General features: G+C 32.2%; 1 protein-coding gene across 9 annotated transcripts in view; it reads left to right on the forward strand.

The window, feature by feature from the left end:
• The window catches only part of LOC127733912 (toxin CfTX-A-like), a 179,763-nt gene that overhangs the window by 44,581 nt on the left and 109,417 nt on the right, over positions 1-25,765 (forward strand). For 2 of the 9 annotated variants that reach the window (XM_052243373.1, XM_052243372.1), the window contains exon 1: positions 24,504-24,686. The exons of 3 other annotated variants lie outside the window; for them this stretch is intronic. The gene's annotated coding sequence lies outside the window, so the exon portion shown is untranslated. Of the gene's footprint in view, positions 1-24,500; positions 24,687-25,765 lie in introns of those variants that run through there. 4 more of the 9 variants (XM_052243368.1, XM_052243366.1, XM_052243378.1 and 1 more) reach the window with 3 other exon arrangements.

Raw genomic sequence — 25,765 nt, forward strand, 5'->3', positions numbered from 1 at the left:
ATTTTATTTATTAATACGTATTACTTTTACTGTTAAGTCTGTTTTTTGTGATATCCATTTTATGTGACTCTGTATTTATGTATCCCGTCATACTTTGAACGACAAAACCTTCCATCCTTTATGGGTGGATTTTACATAGATATATAAAATCGTATAATATAAGCAAAATGAGGATGTTAAATTTGATGTATGCCTTTTTGTGCTTCTTCGTTACATTTGTTTGTTTTTATAATGATTAAGATGATAACACAATGTTGACTGCTGTATCCCTATTTTTGACAATTTTACCTATTGTGTCTGTTTGTTTTGTTCACGCATCGTTGTCAATATAATGGAATTTGATGCGACTGTCATACAAGTGAGAGGTTTATTATCTAGCTATAAAACCAGGTTCAATCCACCATTTTCTACATAAGAAAATGGCTGTACCAAGTCAGGAATATGACAGTTGTTATCCATTCGTTTGATGTGTTTGAACTTTTGATTGGGGACTTTCCTTTTTGAATTTTCCTCGGCGTTCAGTATTTTTGTGATTTTAATTTTTCAAATATAAAAGGGGGAGATCTTTATTGGTACTTTTGAAGATATTTCACCTGTTCGATTAATTGATTGATTGTTGGTAATGCTAATGTCCAATGGCAAATAGTTCATGCATGTTTAGGACAATAACAAAATAAAATAAATACATTAATTGGGTTCTTAATATGCTAAATTTAACAATGTATTTAAATAATTTAAAATGTTGCAATTGGGCCCCATTTTAAATTGGTTCACATTGATTTCAAAATGGTCCAAAAAATTTTTTCTTATTTCTACACAACTTGAATTCTTGAGGTTCTTTTGATATACAAAATGCAAATGTTTTATATTTATATTTTTAATTTTGGTCCGATTTTCAAATTCGTCCACATTTTAAAGTCCAAAGGGTCCAAATTTCAACTTAGTTTAATTTTAACAAAACTTGAACTCTAATTACAATGAATTAGGGTTTTTGAATGATAAATAGAAATAATCAAATATCCTGAATATAAATATGTACTTAGATTTATGATTTTGGTCCCAGTTTTCAAGTTAGTTCAAATGGGGTCCATAATTTAACTGTGTTTGATTTCAACAATAATTTTAAAGATGCTGATTCAGCCTGAATCTAACCTGTTTTTGGGCCCTATTATGAAATTGGTTTACATTGAGGTCCAAAGGGTCTAAAATTAAACTAAATTTTAAATCTTAATTTGATCTTGGGGTTCTCTGATATGCTGAATCTATTAAACTTTATCTTTATACCATATTTATTCTGTGTTAGAAACCTATTCTTTGTCAAATATTTAATCCCATTACAAATTTAGAGCTGTTATAGCTTGAATGTTCTGTCCAAACTTGCATTTTTTCTTCATCTTCCACAAAATTTGTCCTTTTCTGAGATAACTGGTGTTATCTTTTTAAATGAAACTTTAGTGAAAAGAAAAGCACAATATGTGGATAATTATCTGATGTCAAACATTTTCAAGATGGCCACCAAGGATGGCACAAATTTCAACACTGGTTAATTTAATGAAAATTGTTAATTAGGGATAGTCGTGGTAGTTTGACTTGCTAAACAAAGTAAGGTTGTTTTTTCTTCCAAAATGGCAAACATTTTCAAGATGGCCTTATATGAAAATTGACATTAAGGAATTATAGCACTTTTGACATGCCAACAAAACAATGAATTTTTTTTTTAAAGATGGACACAGCAAATAAAGGGTAAAATTTTCAATTTTGTTGAGTTTGATTTTAAAGAATATTGATATTTAGCTGTACTTTGACACAGAGAACAGATATAAAGATGGCCACCATTTCAAAGATTGTCACTAAAAGCGGTCAAATTATCACCATTGTCTGTTTTCAATGTAAAATTATATTGAGAGGTAATTCGACATGCCAAACCAAATGGAGGCAATTTTTATTGTTGTAAAGATGTTAAGGGCTATTTGGACATGCTTAAAAGGAGTGGATAATAACTATTCTGCAAAAATGATTTGGCTTAATTGAGAGAATTTTGTAACTGCATCCACTTACAGTAAAAGTTGTCAATTTTATTTCCTGTCAGTGGTATATATGAAATTAAAAAAAAATGTGGTATTATTGCCAATGAGAACAAAGGACATAGAAGTAAAGCTATAGGTCTTCTTATGCCATAGGGCCTTCAACAATGAGCAAGACCTATACTGCATATATATTCAGCCATAAAAGGCCCCAAAATAAGAAAATGAAAAAATATGAAAACTAACAGCCTGATTTATGTATGTATGTTTTGTGGTTTTCAGATCTAGACTCGCAGCTAACCTTTCTGTCAGTGTCAACAACAACTGAACTTTCACAGCAGTCAACATCAGATTGGGAGACTGATAATGCTTCTAACAGAAACAATTTCAACCAACCAAACAAGCAACAGAAACTTTCCAACTTTAAAACATCAGTTAAATCTTCCATGGGATGATGTCTCAAAAAATAACATTTCATCATTTATGGAGATTTTAATGTTATGGTTTTTCTTTTACAAGAAAGTTAATGTACACTTGTTTTATAGTAAAACCTATAGCCGTTCAAGTATAAAAAAACACATTCAACTTAATTGAAATTTGAAGATTCATATGACTTATTTTAATTCTGTTATCTCCGAGGATGTGATGTAGAGCATTATAGGTACAGTAATCTTAACAGCTATCCAATTTCATTCAAAATTCTTTATAAATTTTGCACTGGTATATATAGACTAAGTAATTTGTTTTTCGTCTAGTTATGGGATTTTTTTTAAGAAGCATTTATGATTTTCATGTTTGTATTGACCACATGTCAGGCAACATAGATATAGGTACCTGGCAAATCTTGCCTTGCTAACATACTAGGCTCAAAGGGTCATAAAAAAATGTCCATCACTAAGTGTCTGTTGAAATCATCTGTTTACAGTTTTCACTTTTAAACCATCATCTTAATAACTTTAGAAGAAGTGTCATACATATATATATGTATACAAAATTTAAAAACTTTTCAATATATATATATTGATAAAAACTATCAACATGATAAGATCTAAATACCCAAAATTTCCAGAAAAATTGGACATAACATCTATGAGCTATTGTCCCTGAAATGTGTAAATTTACAAATTTTCACAGCTTTCTGCTACTATCCGACAACTATATCAATATATTATAAGAATAAATTGCAAAGGTGGTCAGAAGAAACTTTTTTTTTTACAGTCTGAACTTATTCTGAATTGTTTAACTTCTAATTTAAATTGATTGCGTTTGAAGTATGTGTTTTTTATCGTTTTAGGTGCACAATTTGTCAATACGATCTATTTCGGCTCCTGGGAGCCTCTAGATTTATAATGAATAAATTGTTTTTATGTATGATTATTTTCTTAATGTATTAAATGAAACATTAATTATTCTTTTCCATTCGTTATACTTATTTATAAGTCCAGATCCTATCATATGTCAGTAGTTACAAATTAGACGGCAAAATTGAGAAAATTTGAATATGCAGGTTACCCCATTTTGTTGTGGCATATACCAGACACCAACATTATTTGCCGAGCTTTATATTCTTTTTTATTGGGTATATATAGTTATACTTTGCAATTAGATATGTTGTTTTACAATAATAAACGGGTCTTGGAGTATTTTGGCTCTGAAAGATCACTAAAATCAGCCATTTTGGACATGTAGCTAAATAAGACATATTGAAACAGTTAGATTATACATACACTTAATAGACAGCATTGTTAATTCTCTGCATTCTTACACTTAAAGTGATGTATTACTAGGAACAACTATCAAAAAATTATAAATGTTACCATATTTTTTTATTTAAACCAGCGAAATATGCCAAAAAGGCTTATTTTTGCTGTTTTCGAGCAATTTCATCTGTTAAAACATGGCGCTCAAAAAATATCCAGATCGGTTCAATATTTTCCCAAAAAAATTTGTGTGGTTATTTACATTACTAAGGTGCACCAATATGCCAAATATGAACTCATTTGGAAAAAGTGACATTCGGACGGTTTTGCATGGTTTTCTGGCAGATTGGCTCTTAAACAAGTAACTCTAAAAAAATACTACAGGCGTATTGATTAACATTGATATGGAGAAACTGACGAACTGTAACACCTGATAATTTGTAGTTTACTACGTCAACAAAACCCCGTAAAAGTGTTATAACCTATGTGTTACAATTCATCTGTTTATCAAGTTAAGACTGTTGGTTAATTATTCTACTACAAAGATATTGTGAACACAATTTCTTATGCATGGATATAACAGGTTGGAACATTCCAGAGTCGGATTTAAGTGGGGGCGGGGGTGGGGGCTGGTTAATGCATAGACTTTTTACTTGTCCTACTCCTAATGTTGTCTACTTTGCTTTGCACTTCCCCACCCCTCTTTTTCAAAATACTGGATCTGAATCTGATTTCCTTATAGGAATATGCAATATTTAACATTCTAATGCTTCCGCCAATACATGTATCAGAATAATGCATTTTTTTCTGGGCGATTGACCGACCAATCCACTGAATGAGTTGCAATGCATGATGGATTACTATGTGTTTACAATTGTTTATAACTGCATGACATACAACACAATTTTTAACACATTGCCGAAAAAAGAATTTATCTTTATACCTTTTCTTCATTTGTGTTTACATTTATGATACAAAATATTTTTGTTCTGTGTTTAAATTCACATATAATTACTTCGTTGCTATACATATGAAAAAAGTGTTTAAATACTCGAACCATGACACTAATACTATTAATATAAACAAAGACAATTCCCAACCACAAGGATGAACACGCAGACTAAATGTATTCGTTCACAAATAAGCAGCCAATTGACAAATAAAAAGACATAAAAACTCAAAAGACAAGCCAGGTTCCGAAAACGGAAGCTGCAAGAACTTTTCAGTAACCCAGTAAAATTGGGAAAGCGATTGTCAAATTTCCGTAAAATGAACAAAGAATGGAAAAAAATAATAAGGTTCTTTTTGTTAATTTGTTACTTCTTTTGTTTTTCAATTCATTCATTCATTTTCAATTTTTGTTTTTGCTACTAATACACTGTACCAGTTTCCCCTTTACGTAAAGAAATATACTTAGATAGAGACAATTAAATAGTCTAATATGCTTGAATATCCAAAGCAAACTGACGGTACAAGTCTTCTAAATGACTGAACGATTCAAATGATGTGTCATTCGAAAAAAATAGAAAGACATTTTGTTTCATTATCCTGAGCTCTTTTCACAAACAAATCTTATCCATTGAATAAACGGTAGGTTATTGTTAATGTTCCCAACGTGGAAGTATTTTTTTCTATGTAAGATATTTTTTTGTGAAATAACCCCATAAACTTGATTTTTTTTTTCTAATAAAAATCGACATGCTTTACATTTAATATATTTTTCAATAATTTAATGATATTAGCTCTGTGCATTAATTGTTATTTCAAGTGAAACTGTTTAGTGCAATCATGAAAAGAGTGTTAAAGCAAATTCCTTTTAAATTTTGTTGACAGAAAGTTTAATTTTATGTATCGAAATGAGAAACAAGTGATTATTTAAATCCCTACTAGAAGGCCTCTGACAGACTGAATTAGCGTAAAATCATTCTTATCGATAGCCGATCCGCGAGGACAAACAAGTTAAAGGTCAATGATTCAGTATAATTAAAAACATAAGTATTACGGTAGTCTACACTGTTATGGGATAACCTCTATATACTATGTCGTTGGTGGTCATGATTTATATATTATGCTCGTTTGTGGTCTTGATTCATATACTTTGCTCGGTCGTGGTTTTGATTTAAACACTTCTTGGTGTTCATTTTATTGTTTGTCGGATGCATTGTATTTCATAATATTTTTCTTAGTTTGATGGAGCGACGTGTCTTTATGTTCGTTTGTTCGTGATTGTCTCAATTTATATTCTGTGCTTGTCTGATTGTTTGTCTTATGTTTTACGGCTGTCTGTAATTTAGTGTTGTTTTGATTTTTTTGTGTTTCCAAATTATTTTTGAACAATCATCAGATTTTATTAAAAGTCGCAGTTCATATATGACAGTTGTTATCTATTCGTTTGATGTGTTTGTGCTTTTGATTTTGCCATTTGATTAGGGACTTTCCGTTTTGAATTCTGAGTTCAGTATTTTTGTGATTTAACTTTTTATTAAATATAAATGATATTACATGTACACAACAATAAAATTGAGAATGTAAATGGGGAATATGAAAGAGACAACAACCCGGCCAAAGAGCAGTAGGCCACCAATGGGTCTTCAACGCAGCGAGAAAATCCCGCATCCGGAGGTGGTCTTCTCTGCTGGCCCCTAAATAAAAATGTGTACTAGTTCAGTGAAAATGGACGTCATACTAAACTCCAAAACATATAAATGAACTAAAATTAAAAAACATACAAGACTAACAAAGGCCAGAGGCTTATGACTTGGGACAGGCGCAAAAATGCGGCGGGGTTAAACATGTTTTGTGAGATCTCAATACTCCTTCGATACCTCTAGCCAATGTAGAATAAAGAAACACACATCGATACGCACAGTAAAACTCAGTTTAAAAGAAGTTTGAGTCCAATATCAGTAAAGGTAACAAAAGAAACTAAGGAAAATGACAATGATACATAAATTAATAAAGGACTACTAGCAGTTACTGACATGCCAGCTCCAGACCTTAACTAAACTGATTGAAAGATTATGTCTTCATTATATGAAAATCAAGTACAACCCCTCCCGTTAGGGGTTTCGTATCATACCATCATAAAATATATGAACAGAACATAACCTGTATCATGCCAACAACTGGTTTTAGAATAAATGTGTTTATTTCCGATGCAAAGACCCTATGCATGAATCAATATTGATACCAAAATAAGCAATCCTTAATGACTTGACAACAGTATCGTAACTTTATTCAGAATAAGTCTGTTTAAAGATTTGGTTAGCTTTTGAGGTGAATGTCGACATTTTTGTGCTTTTTAAAGAATATTACCATACAAGATTGGATGTGAAAAACCTGAACGTATAATATGTCTGCATGTTAGTTTATATTAACGAGTGATGTCCTTGTACCGATGATGAAATTTAGTAAATGTTTTGACTAGTTTATGAATCGAAAACCCTGGTGTAATACTTTTTCAGTAGTACAGATATTTCTTTCGTTAAAATCAAATACTTTGTAACATACACGAGCGAATCGAACAAGTTGAGATATATAAACACCATACGATGGTGACAAGGCAACGTCACAATCTAAAAATGGATTGTACATTGTTTCATTGTACCGTAATAAATATATTATTTTCTACAACGAATTATTCATTTGCGCTACCAATATTTACCGTGGAGAACGTAGGCCTGATAAAGGACAGACAACACTATAGTTATTATTCCTTGTAGTTACCTTTTTGAGAGTATCCGTCGTATATATTTGCTTATAACTAGACAAATATAGCAAGAAGCAGAAATTACGATAATGGTGGCATCTCATGTGATAAACATGCGGCTGAAAATAACACCAATACACATAATTTCAATCAAAATAGCTGTTTAGACTTTAATAGGACCTCAATTGAACAACATAACCAGGTATTAGTGGCCCCACAGTTAGCAGCTGGTCCAAGTACTGACAACACTTATACATCACGTCCAGTTAGTACACATCCTTTTAGAGTAAGTAGTCATGTTAACGCAAACACATGTTACTCATGCCACCAAGAGGGACATTTTAGTAAAAATTGTCCTTTCTCAAAAGGAAAAAGAGGGAACCCAGAAAATATGAATCCTTTGGGAGGGAACCAGTTTGGATTTACTAGTCAGGATAATCAGAACTAGTTAGGCCTATATAGCAGATTAGCCTACTGGCCAAATATCAGATCAATTTTTGTGAAGATTCTGATTTTTTATAATGTAGATATGAAATTTGTGTTATTTTTTGTTAATGATAAACGTGTAAAAAGTAATTTATTAAATTATTATTTTATTAAGAAGGCTTGTAATATTAGTGTTTATCCACTGAGTATACCGTATGCTAGGCATAAACATGTGTAGTTTTTCGCACTACATGAAAAAATTGTGGTATTAATATTGTTTTTGAGAAAACACGTGATATTATTTATAAAACAGCTGGAATGTGTTTGTCCTATTGGCGTTGTTGTATTATTGCAGTAAAGCTGTTTAATACTGTTTTGATGGGAAGCTGCTTTCGGTGGTGTATATTGGCAATATAGGATACTTAAGGTGCCATATTTGTTGGGGTGCGAGAATAAGTTTAGGCTAATGGTTAGTCTAGATTGCAATATACATTTTGGTTACACCATGGGTATGCTGTCTGCTCCATTTTAGATATTTTTCGGGGAATACTGATGACTATTTATAATTGGTTGTACTTTTGTACTTATTTTTATACTTATGTTGTATGGTCAATCAATATCGAAAATGTGTATGTATATTTATAAGCTGGGAATCTTTGTGGTATAGAACTTGATAGGACATTTCTCGGCTAATGGTTAGCCTGGTGTGTTAGAAGAAGTTAGGGCTTCAACTGGCAACAACGATGTTTAATTCCGACGTCTGATAGAATGGAGAATCATATATTGAACTTAAAATGGAGTATATTAGTGCTGTAATTGGATGCAAAAATAGACTTTAATTATATATTTTCGATGATGACACATATTAAGAAAATAGTATATTGAACTGTATGTTGAACCACGACAACGAGGCGCGACTGCCGAGAGAATACGCTGTTAAAAAAGAGACTGTTATGTTGTTAAAATAGGACTTTGTTGTTTAAGACATTTTATGTAGCGAATATTTATCATTAGTATTAAACTTATTTGATGGTGTATTGTATAATTGTGTGATATAAGTATAAGAGAAAATATTTATACATTCAAAGAAATATAAGTAAAATGTATATACTGCCTTTTAATTATAAACAGACGCATTAGTTTGTTTACGCAGACATTAGTTTTAATGACATTAACAGGCGCAGTAGTTTGTTAATGTATGTTTTAGTTTAAACCAGCTTAAGTTTTTGCGTGTTTTGACAAATAAGAGAGAAGCAACATTGTTTTATTTGCATGTAAGAGTGAAACGGAATACCAGTATTGATTTGAATGGTCAATTTTGACAATTCCATATTTCGAGGACGAAATATATTCTTGGGGAGGGGCAGTGTTGTAAATGTGTGCACTGGTGATTCCCAAGTAATGAAATACTGTTACTTCTGTATTCTGAGATTTTGTATAATTTATCAGAGGTTATATTCTTAGTTTTGAGAATATTCTAATGAGCCATTAGCGTACGTTTTACTTCAAGTTATTAGCTGTATCGATAACACCAAATATGGCGCAACTTTGTCATGTGTTGTTCAAAACGTTACAGTTGGGTCAATATTCTTAGCGTGAACCCAAACGTGTACACTTATGAGTTCTTAACTGAAAGAATTGATATGTCTAGATTGGTTTAGTCACGATAATTTAATGTTATAAGCATTTTGAGTCGAGGACTCCTATATTTTCCGTCACGTTTGACGTTATGTTTTTCTTGCTGCTTAGAATGTTTACATACCATACAAATATCGTTTGGCATTTCCCTATCCTAGTTAAAAACACATGTTATATTTATATTTAGATCAGCTCCGCCTATTTATGCAAATTCACTTGGCAACTTAAAATAGAAGAATATCTTTTGAATACTTCGGAAATTACATGTTACATTATTCCGATAGTTTATTCTGTACATTGTTTCATTGTACCGTAATAAATATATTATTTTCTACAACAAATTATTCATTTACGCTACCAATATTTACCGTAGAGAACGTAGGCCTGATAAAGGACAGGCAACACTATAGTTAACTTATTATTCATTGTAGTTACATTTTTGAGAGTATCCGTCGTATATATTTGCTGATAACTAGACAAACATAACAAGAAGCGGAAATTACGATATCTTCTCTCAACTATAAAATAGTTAAGTAGAGAAATAAATCTGTCATCAACTACTGATCAGGGAACAGATAGTATTACTTTTAATATTAAATTGTTGATAATCACTCAAGTACAGAAATGACGAAGTAAATGGTAAGTATATTTTTTTTTTAATTTTTACATCTACACATGAACTTATCAAATATTAAAAAGAAGATGCAATGATTTAAAAATACTATAGTTTTGAATAAGTCATAATTTTTGATAGGTGCTGCAGTTGCATTTTATAGATTAGCACTGGAAACTGAGATCATCATGATCATTGAATGTCAAAGATATACTGATACGATATATATTTAACTGGCAATTGAATATTTTACTTCATTGGCATGACATGATATTGTAATAAGAATTGATTTGGGTATTTAGATATTTTAATTCTTAACTATCTTATTTGACAAAATGACCCATTTTCAATATGAACAAAAGATAAAAAATGGTTCTTGAAACTACAGAAAAAATAAAAGCTAAAATGATGAAGTTTTTTTTTGTTGAAAATATCACGGAAGTATTAGAATTTTTTTTAATAATTGTGGTAAAGTACAACAGCTTAATAAAGTTCATTACAGATACATAAAGTTCAGGTTAATAAAATACTTTGAGAGCTCAACCCCACTCTCTAATTGATCGATTGATTGATTGATTGATTGATTGATATTTGCTTGCATAATGTTCAGTGGCAATTACTTACCCTTTCGAGACAGCAGTACAGTAATCAAAAAGCAATACACACTCATGCTTTCATAAAATAGTAAATTTCCGTAATTCTGTTCATGATTTTTATCTGTTTTGTACGACAGAAAAATATCCGTTTACTCTAGCTATTTAACGAATGTACAATGACAAAAATATACCGTATTAAAATGCACATTTTTCATTATACATAGTAGTGTACATTCTAAAATTGAACCTCAATTTCCTCTTTTATCAAGGAACAGGATTATAACAAGATTTCAAAAATGAAAGATTTTTACCAGTTTAAAGAAGAAGGAACAGATCAACTTTTAGTTTATTTTGAAGACTTTTATGAATTTATAAGGAAAAGACAAACACCTGATGATAAAAAACTGCAAAAACATAATGTCTTAAGGGAAATTAAATGTCACACAGAGTAAATCAAAGACCTTACTCATGGCAAATCAGTGACAACAACATCAGTATCTAAGTTTATTTTTAATCATTTTGATGACCACAAGGTATGCCATGAAATTGGCACTGATATAAGCAACTGCTTCTTTTCCGAGAAAACAAAGACTAACACCAAATCACTGCTAGATTTGTACAAGTCTGTTGGTGAATTTGATCTCAACTGTTTTAATGATCCAGAACTTAGAGATGTGAATGTTCCTACACTAGCAATTAATTACCGATCCCTATTTATTGATCAAGAATGGGATAAAATTTTATTGTTTGGAATCCATTATTGTAATCACAGTTTAACGGAAATGGGAATTGCTGGATTATCTTAAGGTAGCATATAGTATAAGTAAAACATGGACAAACAACACACAAGCTACAATAAAGCGTACAATTAGCAGATAGAAAGCATTTGAAATTTCACAGAATATAGAGGTGCATGGAAGGCAAAGTCATTTTCCAGTTATAATTGAATCTCAGCTGATGAGAAACTTGAATTACTGTGGCCAGATTGTGTAATAAATGTAGCGTGTGCGGACACATCATTGTCCAAACGGTCAAATGCATTAACAATTATACTATCATGCATAGAAGATATTGAACCAAAAGATATTCATAATCATGTTTCTCGATTCCTAAACAAAAGACACAATGCCAATGTTAGTAAAATTGTGTTTCTTTCACAAGACTCTTTGCCAAATTATACACCAGAAAACAATGACACAGTACGTTTTCAATTGAGAAATGATATTTTCATGGGAAAGCTTACAGAATCTGTTCTTTACATTGAGACACCAGTACAAGTAAGTGGATATTAAAGAAACAAAAGCCTACAAATGCAATGTGTGCCACACAACTTCCCTTCCAAAACCACTTAGTATTAAGGTTTTTTCCATTGTGCAAGAGTGGTATCTTGATGTTCCTTTAGATGTTCAAATTCTATTTAAAACCTTCATCAATAAAATATCCATTCGAAAATCAAAACACAATGATGGTTTATTGACAACGAAATTAAATAGATTGTACGGGCTGTATGATACAATGCTGAATACTGTTAACAGGAATTATATTGGCATTTTACAACAGGCCAACGCTGACGAGCTGGCAATGCATTTTAAAAGTGTCACTTCTGTACCTCTTCTATTACAAACAGTACAGGTATATCTACCAGTCTGATTCAAGCAGAGCAAAAAATCAAGGAAAGAACAGTAGGTGACTTATGCTATAACAACACATGTTTGAAGCGTTATCCACTAAGATATGAGACAAGGGAGGTTGAACTTGAAAATTTAGTCAGTTTGCAGGGGTGTCATCTGATATTGATGATGGATAATTTAGTAAGACTGATAACCTATTCCGACCCAAACCCGGATGAAAACAGGACAGGACAAGTTTGTACCCTGCCACTTACTCTTCAAGGTCTTCCAAAAGACAATGTTATAAATGACAAATGGCACCTTGAAAATTGCAACCAAACAGACAAATGTCTCTGCAAGTATACAACCACACTGACAAAGAATGACTTTGACTTATCACTTGTATCATTAATACCAGACGAAAAAGAAGTGTGGGATAGGTTTAGTCAAGTCCTTACATGGGGCAATCTTTCACTATGAAAAGAATTAAGGAAAGTGAGTATATGTTTTACAGATTTACAAATGAATAAGAAATGAACAGATTCAACAGAATATGTTTTCATCTCTTTTAATTTTCTTACATATCTAATGATAACATGATGACAATGGAATCATTTTCTTTTCTATTTTGCATATATTTTCCTTTGAATCCTCTTCAAAACAGACAACAAATGCAATGTAGAAAGACCATCAGTAGCTAATGTGTTGCAACATTGTTGCAAATATACATAAAAATAGTTGAAATACACAACTAGATTTGTAAATGCTAGCAATAACGGATGGCATCCTCGTTCAAAAATTGCCAAGAAAACTGCAGTCATTTGGAGTTTTCAAAGTCAAAAAGGGCATCTACACATGCCAATAAACATTATTGTAAAGTTTCATTAAGTTGAGCATTTTGAAATTTTTGACATTTTTGCTGTTTCCATAGTAACGGCGGCCATTTTGGAAATTCCAAAGTCAAATGGGACATCTGCATATGCCATTCAATATTTGTGTGAAGTTTAATTTACTTTGGTGCATATTGATTTCTTGAACATTATTGCGGTTTCCATGGTAATGGCGGCCATCTTGAAAAGTGCCATACCCCGATTGCAAATTTGCACATGCTGGTTAACATTATGGTATAGTTTCATTAACATTGGTTCAAAAAATTCCAAGATATAAGCTGGACAAAAAAAGTGGAAGAAAAAGAAAAAAACAGAAAAAAAAGAAACGTAGAATAACAATTGCAATATGTAACCCAAAATCCGTTGAGGGTGCCATAATTAATATGAGAATAATCTAATCTATAAAAACAACAACAACAGGAAAACAAAACAGGAAAAGAGGCAATCAAAAATTATAAGGAGAAAAACATAAACAACATCATGACTAGGCGGAAAACAAAGTACCAAAGAACAAATTAAAGTTGACAAAAAAACAAAACCCACTTAAAAGGAATTATAAATTAGATATTCTTAGAACGTTAGCAATGTCTCCTCCTCAAATGCCTTCCAGCTTTGTTTTGCTGTCATACTTGTATTAAAATCTGATAATAAGTTATACTAAATGATAGGTGATGAAAGACAATTAGAATAACAATAGATATAGAGTGTTCGTTATAAGTGTTGATATATTTTCTTTTAGCATATTTGATTGATATTGCACCCAACAAGTTTGATGACAGAAGGGGAAGAAATAGAAGGAGACTATGAAGAAAATGAAGATAACTTATCAGATCTGGTAACATTTTATATTCTAGCATGCCTACTAAGGTGTAGAGGCACTATTTAAGAGACCTTGCTTGACAGCATACCTGCAAGGAAAACTATATTACCTTTTACTTGCAGTACCTTCTTTTCAATTAAAATTTAGAACCATGAAAAACTAAATCAAATGAAACCTGAAAATATGTACATGTACACATGATTTTAGCTCCCCCTAAAATACAACAGAATTTTTGCAATTTCTTGAGTTCTCAGAACGTATAATCTGTAAAAATAAAGCTTATGTCGGTCAGGGGACCTGTTCAAACATTTTTCATTTAGTTATATATGAGCTCACTATGGTTGATAGGAACTAGAACTGTCTTTCGGGAACATGTCTTTGGACAAACAAACTTCGAAAAGCAACGACAGCCCCATCTCAACTGATGAGTCAAATATTTTAAATTTGTTTGGGTTCAAGAAATTTGAAGTGCCTCCTTTCTTGTGCCGACATATACCATCCGCAACTGGCAGGAATGACGACATTTGTAAATTGAAAGAAATTATAGACTACATCATTGTAACGACAGGACGTATAAATGTTCCACATGAAGAAGTTCACAGAATACTGTTTGGCCCAGACAACAAAATAGGCGCACATCTACTAGAAATTGTTGAAGATCAAAAATACAACCATTTCTTACCAGAATTTCCTCTCCTCCATTTGAGTAAAAAAAAAAACACCCTTTTAAGTTCATACAAATACACAGGACTTCTTCAACTACTGATGTACATGTGTGATGAAGAGAAAAGGGAATGGCCAAAATTAATAACCATGGATCAAATAGATTTTGCAACGAAATATGTCCGCCGACTGTCATTGTCTTTTCACATATCATTTATCTGCAGATTTCTATAATGCTTAACGCAGGAGGAAGCGCTGGCTGTCATAGATATGCTAGAAGAAGGGAAAATTGAAGAAATTTCTCGTCTATGGAGTAGTAAGTTTCAGGATTTTATGAATACTTGGATAACTCAAAATTGCACATTTGCTCTACATGCAGGCATGATGCAACACTGTGATGAAGTTGTTGCTGTCTACCTTTCAGAACGATTGGGTGGACATACAGGCTACAATTTACTTCTTGGAGCTGTAAAAAGATCCCTTCCCTTCTCATTTCTGAATAGTGCAACTTCTTATGGCCCATATTGTGCTCAGTTACTTCTTCAACATTACAGTGCAGGACATTTCCATCAATGTCTCAAGAAAGCACTTTACTCAACACCTATCATGCCTATCGGGAACAGCGTTGTAAATTTTGCATGTGATTCTAAAAGAGAAATAGATCATCAAGATGCCATCCGAGGATTCTGATCAGGATCATCAATGACATCAGTTATAGGTCGTATGTCACTAGTAGATTATTTCAATGAAACTCATCAAATAAGATCAAAGATTCACCAAAGATGAAGAACTTGATCTTCCATCACTGTATTGGATACCTAAACTACATAGGTGTCCTTACAAACAACGGTATATTGCTGGGTCTTCCAAGTGCTCCACGAAACCTCTTTCTAAATTATTAACATCTATTTTATCAGCAATCAAAGCCAGGCTTCAAAGTTATTGTGAAACTGCCTATTCTTGAGGTGGCGTGAATCAGATTTGGATACTAAAAAAATCCAAAGATCTTTTAGTGTACATACAATCTAAGACTCTCTCATCTTGCAATAGTATTAAAACATTTGACTTTTCTACACTTTACACAAGTATTCCCCATTCCAAACTAAAAGACAAATTGGTAATGCTTTGTTTCATAAAACAGAATTGCGAACGTAGATACAAGTATCTTGTCTTGGGGAGGGAAAAATCCTACTTTGTAAAGAATCACACTGATTGAAACAAAAAATTCTCTGAAACTGACATTATCAAGATGCTTGATTTCTTGATTAACAACATATTTGATACGTTTAGGTGACGTGTTTTTCAACAGACTGTCGGCATTCCAAAGGGAACCAATTGTGCCCTCTTCTTGCCGACTTGTGTCTTTATTATTATGAGATTGACTTCATACAGGAACTTCTTAGGAAGAAAGATAAGAAGTTAGCAATATCCTTTAACTTTACTTTCCGCAATATAGATGATGTTCTCTCACTAAATAATTCAAAATATGGTGACTATGTTGAACGCATCTATCCCATCGAACTAGAGATAAAGGATACAACAGATACAGTTAAGTCTGCCTCGTATCTTGACTTACATCTAGAAATTGACAATGAGGGTCGGTTGAAAACAAAAACTTTACGACACAAGAGATGATTTCAGCTTCCCAGTTGTGAACTTTCCATTTCTATGTAGCAACATTCCAGCAGCGCCTTTATACGGGGTATATATCTCCTAATTGATACGATATTCTCGGGCTTGTATTTCCTATCATGATTTCCTTGATAGAGGGTTGCTGCTCACAAGGAAGCTATTACACCAAGATTTCAAAATGGTGAAGTTGAAATCATCCCTTCGTAAATTTTACGGACGCCATCACGAGTTGGTTGACCGTTATGGAATAACCGTTTCACAGATGATATCGGATATGTTCCTCATGTCGTAATTACAATCCACTTCCTTTTTCACTACGAATGTGACCTACCGAATTAGACTATTTACCGGATTTGTAATAACATGAGAAACACGACGGGTGCCAGATGTGGAGCAGGATCTGCTTACCCTTTAGGAGCATCTGAGATCACCCCCCAGATTTTGGTGGGGTTCATGTTGTTTAGTCTTTAGTTTTCTATGTTGTGTCTTGTGTACTATTATTTGTCTGTTTGTCTTTTTATTTTTTAGCCATGGTGTTGTCAGTTTATTTTCGATCTATGAGTTTGACTGTCCCTCTGGTATCTTTCGCCCCTCTTTCATACAAACTCCAAAGAAGACTCAAATGTTGACTGGGCATAATCAGAAACCGACCTGCATCATATTATTCCAACAGTTGCTCTAATTCTTCGATGCAATGGTTTATGTTTGGAATAAAATAATTATCCAGAAAATGTTTACAGTTCATATAAACTTATTCTCTCATCGTATGTATTATATAATACAACATCAGATATCGGATAATACCTGATAAAACGCTATCTAGCAAACAATAGCTTCCTAGGAATAACTATGGATGACATACTTGAACTAAATGAAACTAGTGGACGGCCCTCTTTTGTCCGAAGAGTAAAACGTTCAAAAGGAGTCACAATCAAAAGAACTGCCGAAAAAGTGACATTTCAAACCAAGTACTGAACGTCAGGTGAAGGAGAAAAATAGAAAAGCATTACTAAAAAGAGAAATGCAGAGGGCAAGTTTTCTTAGTTCTGAAATGAAAATGTGCCAAGCATTGCTTAAACCAGACTGTACAAAGCCAAAGGTTATGAAATCCAAAGGAATGCAGCAAGCAATAGAGATTTTATGGCAGGAATTAAAATGCCAACAAAATCGTATTGTGCTAAATCTTCAATCTGTACCAAAACATATCACTGACACAATGGAACTTGCGACAATAGAATTCGCTGATGTTAAATTTCAAACAAAGGTTACCTCAGGGACACAGCATATAAAGTATGTTCAAAATGCAGTTATAAAACCAAACCTTTCGACAATTCCCAGCAGCAGAATGAATTATACTTTGTGAAGACAAATATTCCTTTACGCCTGATACCTTAAAGGCAGCTACACACCAACAGAGAACTTTAAAAGCAAAAACAGCCATTGCTCATCTGAGAACATCTCATGACATGATAAATCAGGACCAATTTCGAAAAGAAGATATCGTGAATACCAGAGAAGGAAAGACCATCATGAGTACTTATTGGACTGCTAATGCGAATCAACTTGAAATTGGGGCTGATTTTCTGCTCGATATTGGCAGTGAATTAAATATGAATATAAAAAAGAAGATGTGGTATGATTGCCAATGAGACAACTCTCCACAAGAGACCAAATGACACAGAAATTAACAAATATAGGTCACCATACGGCCTTCTACAATGAGCAAAGCCCATACTGCACAGTCAGCTATAAAAGGTCCCGAAATGGCAATGTAAAACAATTCAAACGAGAAAACTAACGGCCTAATTTATGTACAAAAATGAACGAAAAACAAGTATGTAACACATAAACAAACGACAACCACTGAATTACAGGCTCCTGACTTGTGACAGGCGCATACATACAGAATGTGGCGGGGTTAAACCTGTTATTGGGATCTCAACCCTCCCCGTAACCTGGGACAGTGGTGTAACACTACAACAAGAACGAACTGTACAAATCAGTTGAAAGAGGCTTAACTCATAAGATGGATAAACATACAAATACTACAATTGCAATTGAAGGTGGTTCCATGAGAACAAAGTGTAGAATGCAAATGTCAAAACTATACTATTCCAATGCGATGCTCATTTAAGAAAACTTGTCTTAAGCCAATTATACAAGATCTAAATGACATACACCAAAGGAAAGTTTGACTGGTTGTGTATGAGCAAAACAGGGCTGTACCTTGTATACAGCAGGTATTTGAACAGGTATTTGAAGAGTGGACAGTTGTGGTTGCCTCCTGAATCAGGCATTGAAAGGATTGCAGATATCATCAATCTGCAAATTGAGTATCTATCAACGGCAGAAAACCCTATGGATTTATTACCAAACTTCCTAGGAATAGACTGTCTACGCAAGAACGAAGACGATGAGGTGGAATATTACTTTGGCCCTGATAGTAAATGGAATATTAGTGAAATAATTGGACAAAAGCAGCGTATGGAAGACACTCCACAAAAAGGAAGAAGAAAAAAGAGAATGACCATATCTACGCCTGTCAAATCTAAGTAGAAAGTTCTTTGGACTAGATTAAAATTGGACCTTTCCTGAATAGTTCTAATAAAATATGTTTATTTACATAGTAATATGTCATACCGTATATTTACTTTAAGTTGCCATTATATACTTTTATGATAATTGCTTTTTTTTTAATTTAGTAGATCTACCTATACGAATAAAACTAAACACATAGTTAAAATGAAAGATCTCAGGTATTGCCTTTACATAGAATTATCAATATTTCTTTTTTTCCCATATAATGATTTGCATTTTTGCCAGCAACTGGAGATTCATAAATCTTTGAAAACATATTTTAGTATTGATTAGGTAATTATTTCAATGGTTCATGTGACATTAAGACGTATTCATACTTAATATGAATGTAATATGTGTTGCTGGACAATAAGCACATCAAATTACGCAATCAATCAGTTTTTCATTTTGACCTAAAACACATCTTTATTAAAAATTGCTTTTTATTTAAAGGAAAATCTGGCCTAAGGACTGTTTAATTTTTTATACCGTATATAAAGGCAACAGTAGTATACCGCTGTTCGAAACTCATAAATCGATAAAGATAAAAACAAATCCGGGTTACAAACTAAAACTGAGGGAAACGCATCAAATATAAGAGGAGAACAACGACACACCAAAAACACAACATAAAAATGTAACACACACAGAAACGAACTATAATATAACAATTGCCATTTTCCTGACTTGGTACAGGTTGAACCTGGTTTTGTGGCATGCCAAACCTCCCGCTTTTATGGCAACGTCAAACACAACACCAAAACGACAACATCACATGACAGGACCACAATACAAATAAATGGGAGAACATATAGGACAAAGAAACACACAAATAATATCTAGAAGAAGGTACTAGGCTTAAAATTCAATACGCCAGACGTGCGTCTCGTCCACACAAGACTAACCAGTGACGCTCAGATAAAAAAAGTTTGAAAGCCAAACCAAGTACAAAGCTGAAGAGCACCGAGGACCAAAACTTCCAAAAAGTTGCGCCTAACATGGCCAGGATTTTCTGCCTGGGACAAGAACATCCTTATTATTTAGAATAATTTATAATTTTGCAAACAGTAAATATTATAAAATGACTATATAATAGATATACATGATAAAACCAAAGTGGGGACTAACTACAGAATAAAAACGGATACATTACATCAAACAACTTAATCCAACATATAAAAATACACAGCCGAGTTAGCTAAAGCTTCAACGCACAAAGTGACGTCACATTTGAAATTCTAAAAATATATGCATTTATATATAAACAAGTCTTAATTGAAAACAACGTTCAAACCTATGATTGCGTTGGATAAAAAGCGCACTTTTTATACGTGTGCATGCAAAACAAATTTCTTGGTAGAGGGGTCTATATACAGCACAAACAACATTTTCCAAAAGACCATAAAAGTGAAAAAATATATATTTTAAAAAACGTATTTGACTAGCAGGTCGAACAACTGATGTTCTTAAACCCTGCTGACTGCCATTGGCGATTGCCAAATAAACGGATCACAAGATGCAACAAAATTGATCTTATAATTAAATTATTACTAAACAGAAAACAATAAAATTGCGGAAAAGATGGTATACCGCAAACATGAGGTGCAAAAATTTGTTCACCATATCCGGATTTCGACAATTAATGTCTCTTCAATGATGTTAGGAATCGAAACGGTATTTGGAAGGCCATATAATTTACCTCAATTAAGGATAGACTCTTGAATTTTGAAAGAGTCGAAATAGGATGAACGGATCATATAAACCCGAAGGCAAATATAATACAGGCCCAAACGAAAAAATATAAGAACAAGTCTAAATTGCAAACAACGTTCAAACCTATGATTGCGCTGGATAAAAACCGCAATTTTTATACGTGTGCATGCAAAACAAATTTCTTGGTAGAGGGGTCTAAATACAGCACAAACAACATTTTCCAAAAGACCATAAAAGTGGAAAAATGTATATTTTAACAAAACGCATTTGACTAGCAGGTCGAACAACTGATGTTCTTAAACCCTGCTATATATATATAACTTTGTGAGATTATTATTAATAATTCATTTACTTTTTTTGTTCTTGTTGCAATATATATTTGAATAGCTAGTTATAATTTACATACACATGTACATATGATATAAAAACATTTCAATCAAATAATGAGTTCTTATTCAATGACACGAAAGTTGTTTCATTTTCTGTTCAATTATTCTTTCTTTTAATATATAGACATTTAATTTCCCACAGCAGGTTGTGTTTTACACATATGAATTAAATATGACTTTTATATTATTCTTTATATCAGCTCCACACAAATATACTTTTCTTCTTCAAATAAACTAAACACATAATTAATTAAATAGTCACAATTAAGGATCAGTGCTGTGTATTTACTATTAATTCATTTATACAACAATTATCACTTGAGAATCGGGTTAACAAAACATGTGGTTTCTTACAAATTTAAATTGAAGTGACAGTTTTATTTGAAATTATGGTATTTCCTAAGTGATGCAGATGATAAGCCCAACATCATTTTGATGTGATATCTGGGGCTTGGATACAAGACTGTTGAGGCTGATCATTTGATAACTATGTCCAATGTATATGTTTTTGTCAGGAATATATGAAAACAGTTGCAAGAGCGAAACAAAAGTATATGAAATAGACTATAAAACGGCTGAAATTAAGATTTGAGCATTGCTGTTTTTTTTATGTGAACCGTGTACAAAATATTCTATTCGACGGTACTAAGAAGACAAATGTATATTAGCCTTTGATTTTTTTCCTAACTAATATTTAAGGGGTATTTTGGCAACATTTAGCAATACAAAATACAAAAACAAATATCTTTTAACGTCAGCTCAAGTATGCCCCCTTTTAGGTATGCCTAGATACATGCAATTTAATCAAAGATGAGGAGAAATGATTAAAGACAGAGTCCTTGACAGAATTCCAGTTCTTACAGTGGGTTAATGAATCCTACCCCTTAAACAGAAGAATAAAAAAACAGTTAAAATTTGATATAGACAATAGGTTCATGGTGACCAGCAATTTTCATCTGATACAGATTTCCACCACCTAACCTATTAATTTACATATTCAATTTCTACAATATCTCGAAAAATACAGCGATGCTCCAGAAATCGTTATTTCGTTATACTGACATATACTGAAATAAAATCGGAATCTGTGCATTAGTCTATAAATAATGGCAATAGTAGTATACCATAAAAATTCATAAATCGATTGAGAAAAAAACAAATCCGGGTTACAAACTAAAACTGAAGGAAACACATCAAATATAAGAGGAGAACAACGACACAACAGAAACACAACACTAAAATGCAACACAAGATATATAAGAGGAGAACAACGACACAACAGAAACACAACACTAAAATGCAACACACACAGAAACGAACTATGATATAACAATGGCCATTTTCCTGACTTGGTACAGGACATTTCAAGAAAACATGGTGGGTTGAACGGACAGAGAATTACGCTAAATAAACAATACAATATAGTACATTTGGACAACGAAACAACAGAAAGACTGAAGTGAACAAACAACAAACGACAACGCAACACACACAGAAACAATCTTATTACTATATACCCCTACTGCTTACGTTCAAAAGTTTGGATTTAAAATACAGTTTTTCATCATTTAAAATGATTTTCCTTACAGTTACCCCCATTTGCCGAAAACTATACTTTTTGAAAACTTGGGGGGCATTGAACAGCATATTTTAACTGTTTGGCTGTGTAAACACGCGGTTTTTGATTAATTAAGTTCGATTTATGATTATTAAAGACTTGAGGCTGATTATTTTATAACTATGTCCAATTTATATGTTTTTGTCACGAATATATGAGAACAGCTGCAAGAGCAAAACAAAATTTTATGAAATAGACTATAAAACGGCTGAAATTAAGATTTGATCATTGCTGTTAAGTTTTTTTTTATATGAACCGTGTACAAATTATTCAATTCGACGGTACTAAGGAGAAAAATGCATGGCCTTTGATTTTTTACCTAATTCTGATATTTTAGGGGTATTTTGGCAACATTTAGCAATAAAAAAATACAACAATTTCGCTTAACGTCAGCAAAAATATGTCCCCACCCTTTTTTAGATATACATAAATACATGCAATTTTATTAAAGATGAGGATAAATATTCAAAGACAGAGTCCTTGACAAATTTTTTGTTCTTACAGCGACTTAATGAATCCTATCACTTAAACAGAAAAATAAAACAAACAGTAAAAATTTCATAAAGACTATAGATTCACGGTTGCCAACAATTTTTCTTCTGATACAGTTTTCTACTGAGTAACTTTATTTACAATTCAATTTCTACAATGTCTCGAAAAATACAGCGATGCGTCAGAAACCGTTATTTCGCTATACTGACATATACTGAAATCAAATCGGAATCTGTGCATTAGTCTATTACTATATGCCTGTCCTGCTTACGTTCGAATTTTTTGATTGAAAATACATTAGTTCATCATTTGAAATGATTTTCTTCACAGGTTCCCCCATTTGCAGAAAACTGGGGAGGAGGGTTGAGGGGGGGGGGGGGGGCATTGACCAGCCCATTTCAACTGTTTGGCTGTGTTTAAAACGATAAAAACTGCAAAACACATATGGTGCCGCAGCTTTTTTGATAGAAAAATGGCATTTTTTAAGGGTACTCTATGATTCTGGAATTTTCGAAATAGTATTAATGAACACAAACCCTTGCTTAATTTTGCACAGAAATTTTGCTCATCACTGAGAGCCAATATCCAAAACTCATTTCTAACTATTTCAATTTTGTTTTCTAATTAACATGGCAGCAGAAAATAAAGTGACTTCTATCTATTATAATTGTTGTGAAAACTAAGTGGCGCCACTCATCTTTAATTCCTTTCTTTTAACCTTTCGCTTCCGCCCTGCCAGCCCGTATTCTTATTTTGATTAACAGTCAATAAACGATTCGGTAATTTGTTTAAGGAGCAACAGATAGTGACTTTACTTGTGTGTATGGTTGATACAAATGTAGCTGTATATAGTGTTTGTTTGTTTATAATCCCTAGACTAAAAAATGTTTGTACAAAATATTCACACAGGTGATGTGGTATTTGAATTTATCATCATTTATTGTTTAATATAATGATTCTATACTATATATATGCGTATTTGCATTACAATTTATATGATTGATTAATATCTTTTGTTTAGATTAATAAACACCACATTTGGATGATAGTACAGGCTTCTAGTTTTATAGCCCATTATATCATTATTTACACATAATATAAATTTTATTTATTTATTTATCTATTAAATGACAATTTGTCGCACCTGGGACCTACATGAATAATGTAGACTCTTGGTTCCAGGTTGTCTATTCCTCCATTTTTTTTGAAATATCAAAGACTGCAAACTAATTCTATTTTCAAAGAGACCATTATTTTATCAAAATGCTTATTGTATTTCGATACTATGCGCATAAAAGTCTTATAATGTGTTTATCAAAAGAAATATTTTGTTTTATTGTGTATAAGAGGAAGATTTATATTGTACAATGAATTATGAAATCTTTTGTTATCTAAATTGTGTTCCAGGTTAAATGCCTCTTAGATATTGACAGCGACAGGACACCTGCTTGAAGCTTTAGGTAATAAAGTATATAAACACTTTAGAATTTTAGATGAAGGAATATTTGTGAAGTAAATGTATGTGCACTTATAAAGAAACACAATTTGTGGTGAGTAAAATACTATTACAAACAAGGTAATACAATTATGAAGTATGTAATATAAATATGTTTAAAATATAAAATATAGAATTAACTTATATAAATAATGACGATTGTTGGTAAATGAATGTGTAATCTATACATTTGTTCAAAGTGTGCCTTTTGTATTCAAATGATAACTATAACTATAAAACCGAGGCATAAGCGATTTCATAAAAATGTATATATATCTACAAAAGAGCAAATAATAAGGAAAAAATAAGCAAATCCGACTATTAATAGTAATTAAAATATTTGAGATAAACGGTCAAGTTTGTCTATTTCGAATAAGTGTGTTTTTTTTTTTTTTGATTAAGCGATCATTTTGATAAAATCATTCGTAACGTTCTTAAAAATAAGGAGGATAGATGTTTCATTAAATGCTGTTTTGTTGAATTAAATGTCGTTTCGACCTTTCCAAATACTAAATTTTGCCGAGAACACTATAAAATTTCCAATATTTATTTCCGTTTTATGAAGATCTTGATTATATCAAATAATCATGTTTTGGAATCAAAGTTTAGCGGTATATCTATGCACAGAGATAGCAATATTTTTATTTCTTCAATGACGTTTTGAATTTTATAACCATAATAGAATAAATGATCTTGGGTTTCAAAACATTTGCCACATAAGTTACATAGGCCATCGGACTTTCGAATTTATTCAATTTAAATTCAGTATAATGTATACAATGTAGTGATTTCCATTGGAATTGGAAAATATTGTTTGATACAGGCAGCTTGTGAAGCTTCTTTCAGACTGATTGCAAGTCTTGTTCCGTTCTAAATGTTCTATTCATATAATTTCACATTTTGCACTAGTACATATTTTATTTTTTTTTTGTAATCATTTTAATTGAATATTTTTTTTGGAATGCATGTTTTTTCCAAATCATGATTTTGAATGTTGTTATTCTGGATTTTTATGTGCTTCAAATTAGTTGGATTAGGAATGGCGCTTCTTAATTCCTTAATCCAATCAGTGGGGATTGATTTCTTTATTATATTGTATTCGCATGTCCAATTACGTTTATCTATTAGTTAATCAAATATTATTTTATTACTATGAAAGG

This window comes from Mytilus californianus, unplaced genomic scaffold, assembly GCF_021869535.1.
Source record: "Mytilus californianus isolate M0D057914Y unplaced genomic scaffold, xbMytCali1.0.p SCAF_3, whole genome shotgun sequence".
In the NCBI taxonomy this organism is placed as follows: Eukaryota; Metazoa; Mollusca; class Bivalvia; order Mytilida; family Mytilidae; genus Mytilus; species Mytilus californianus.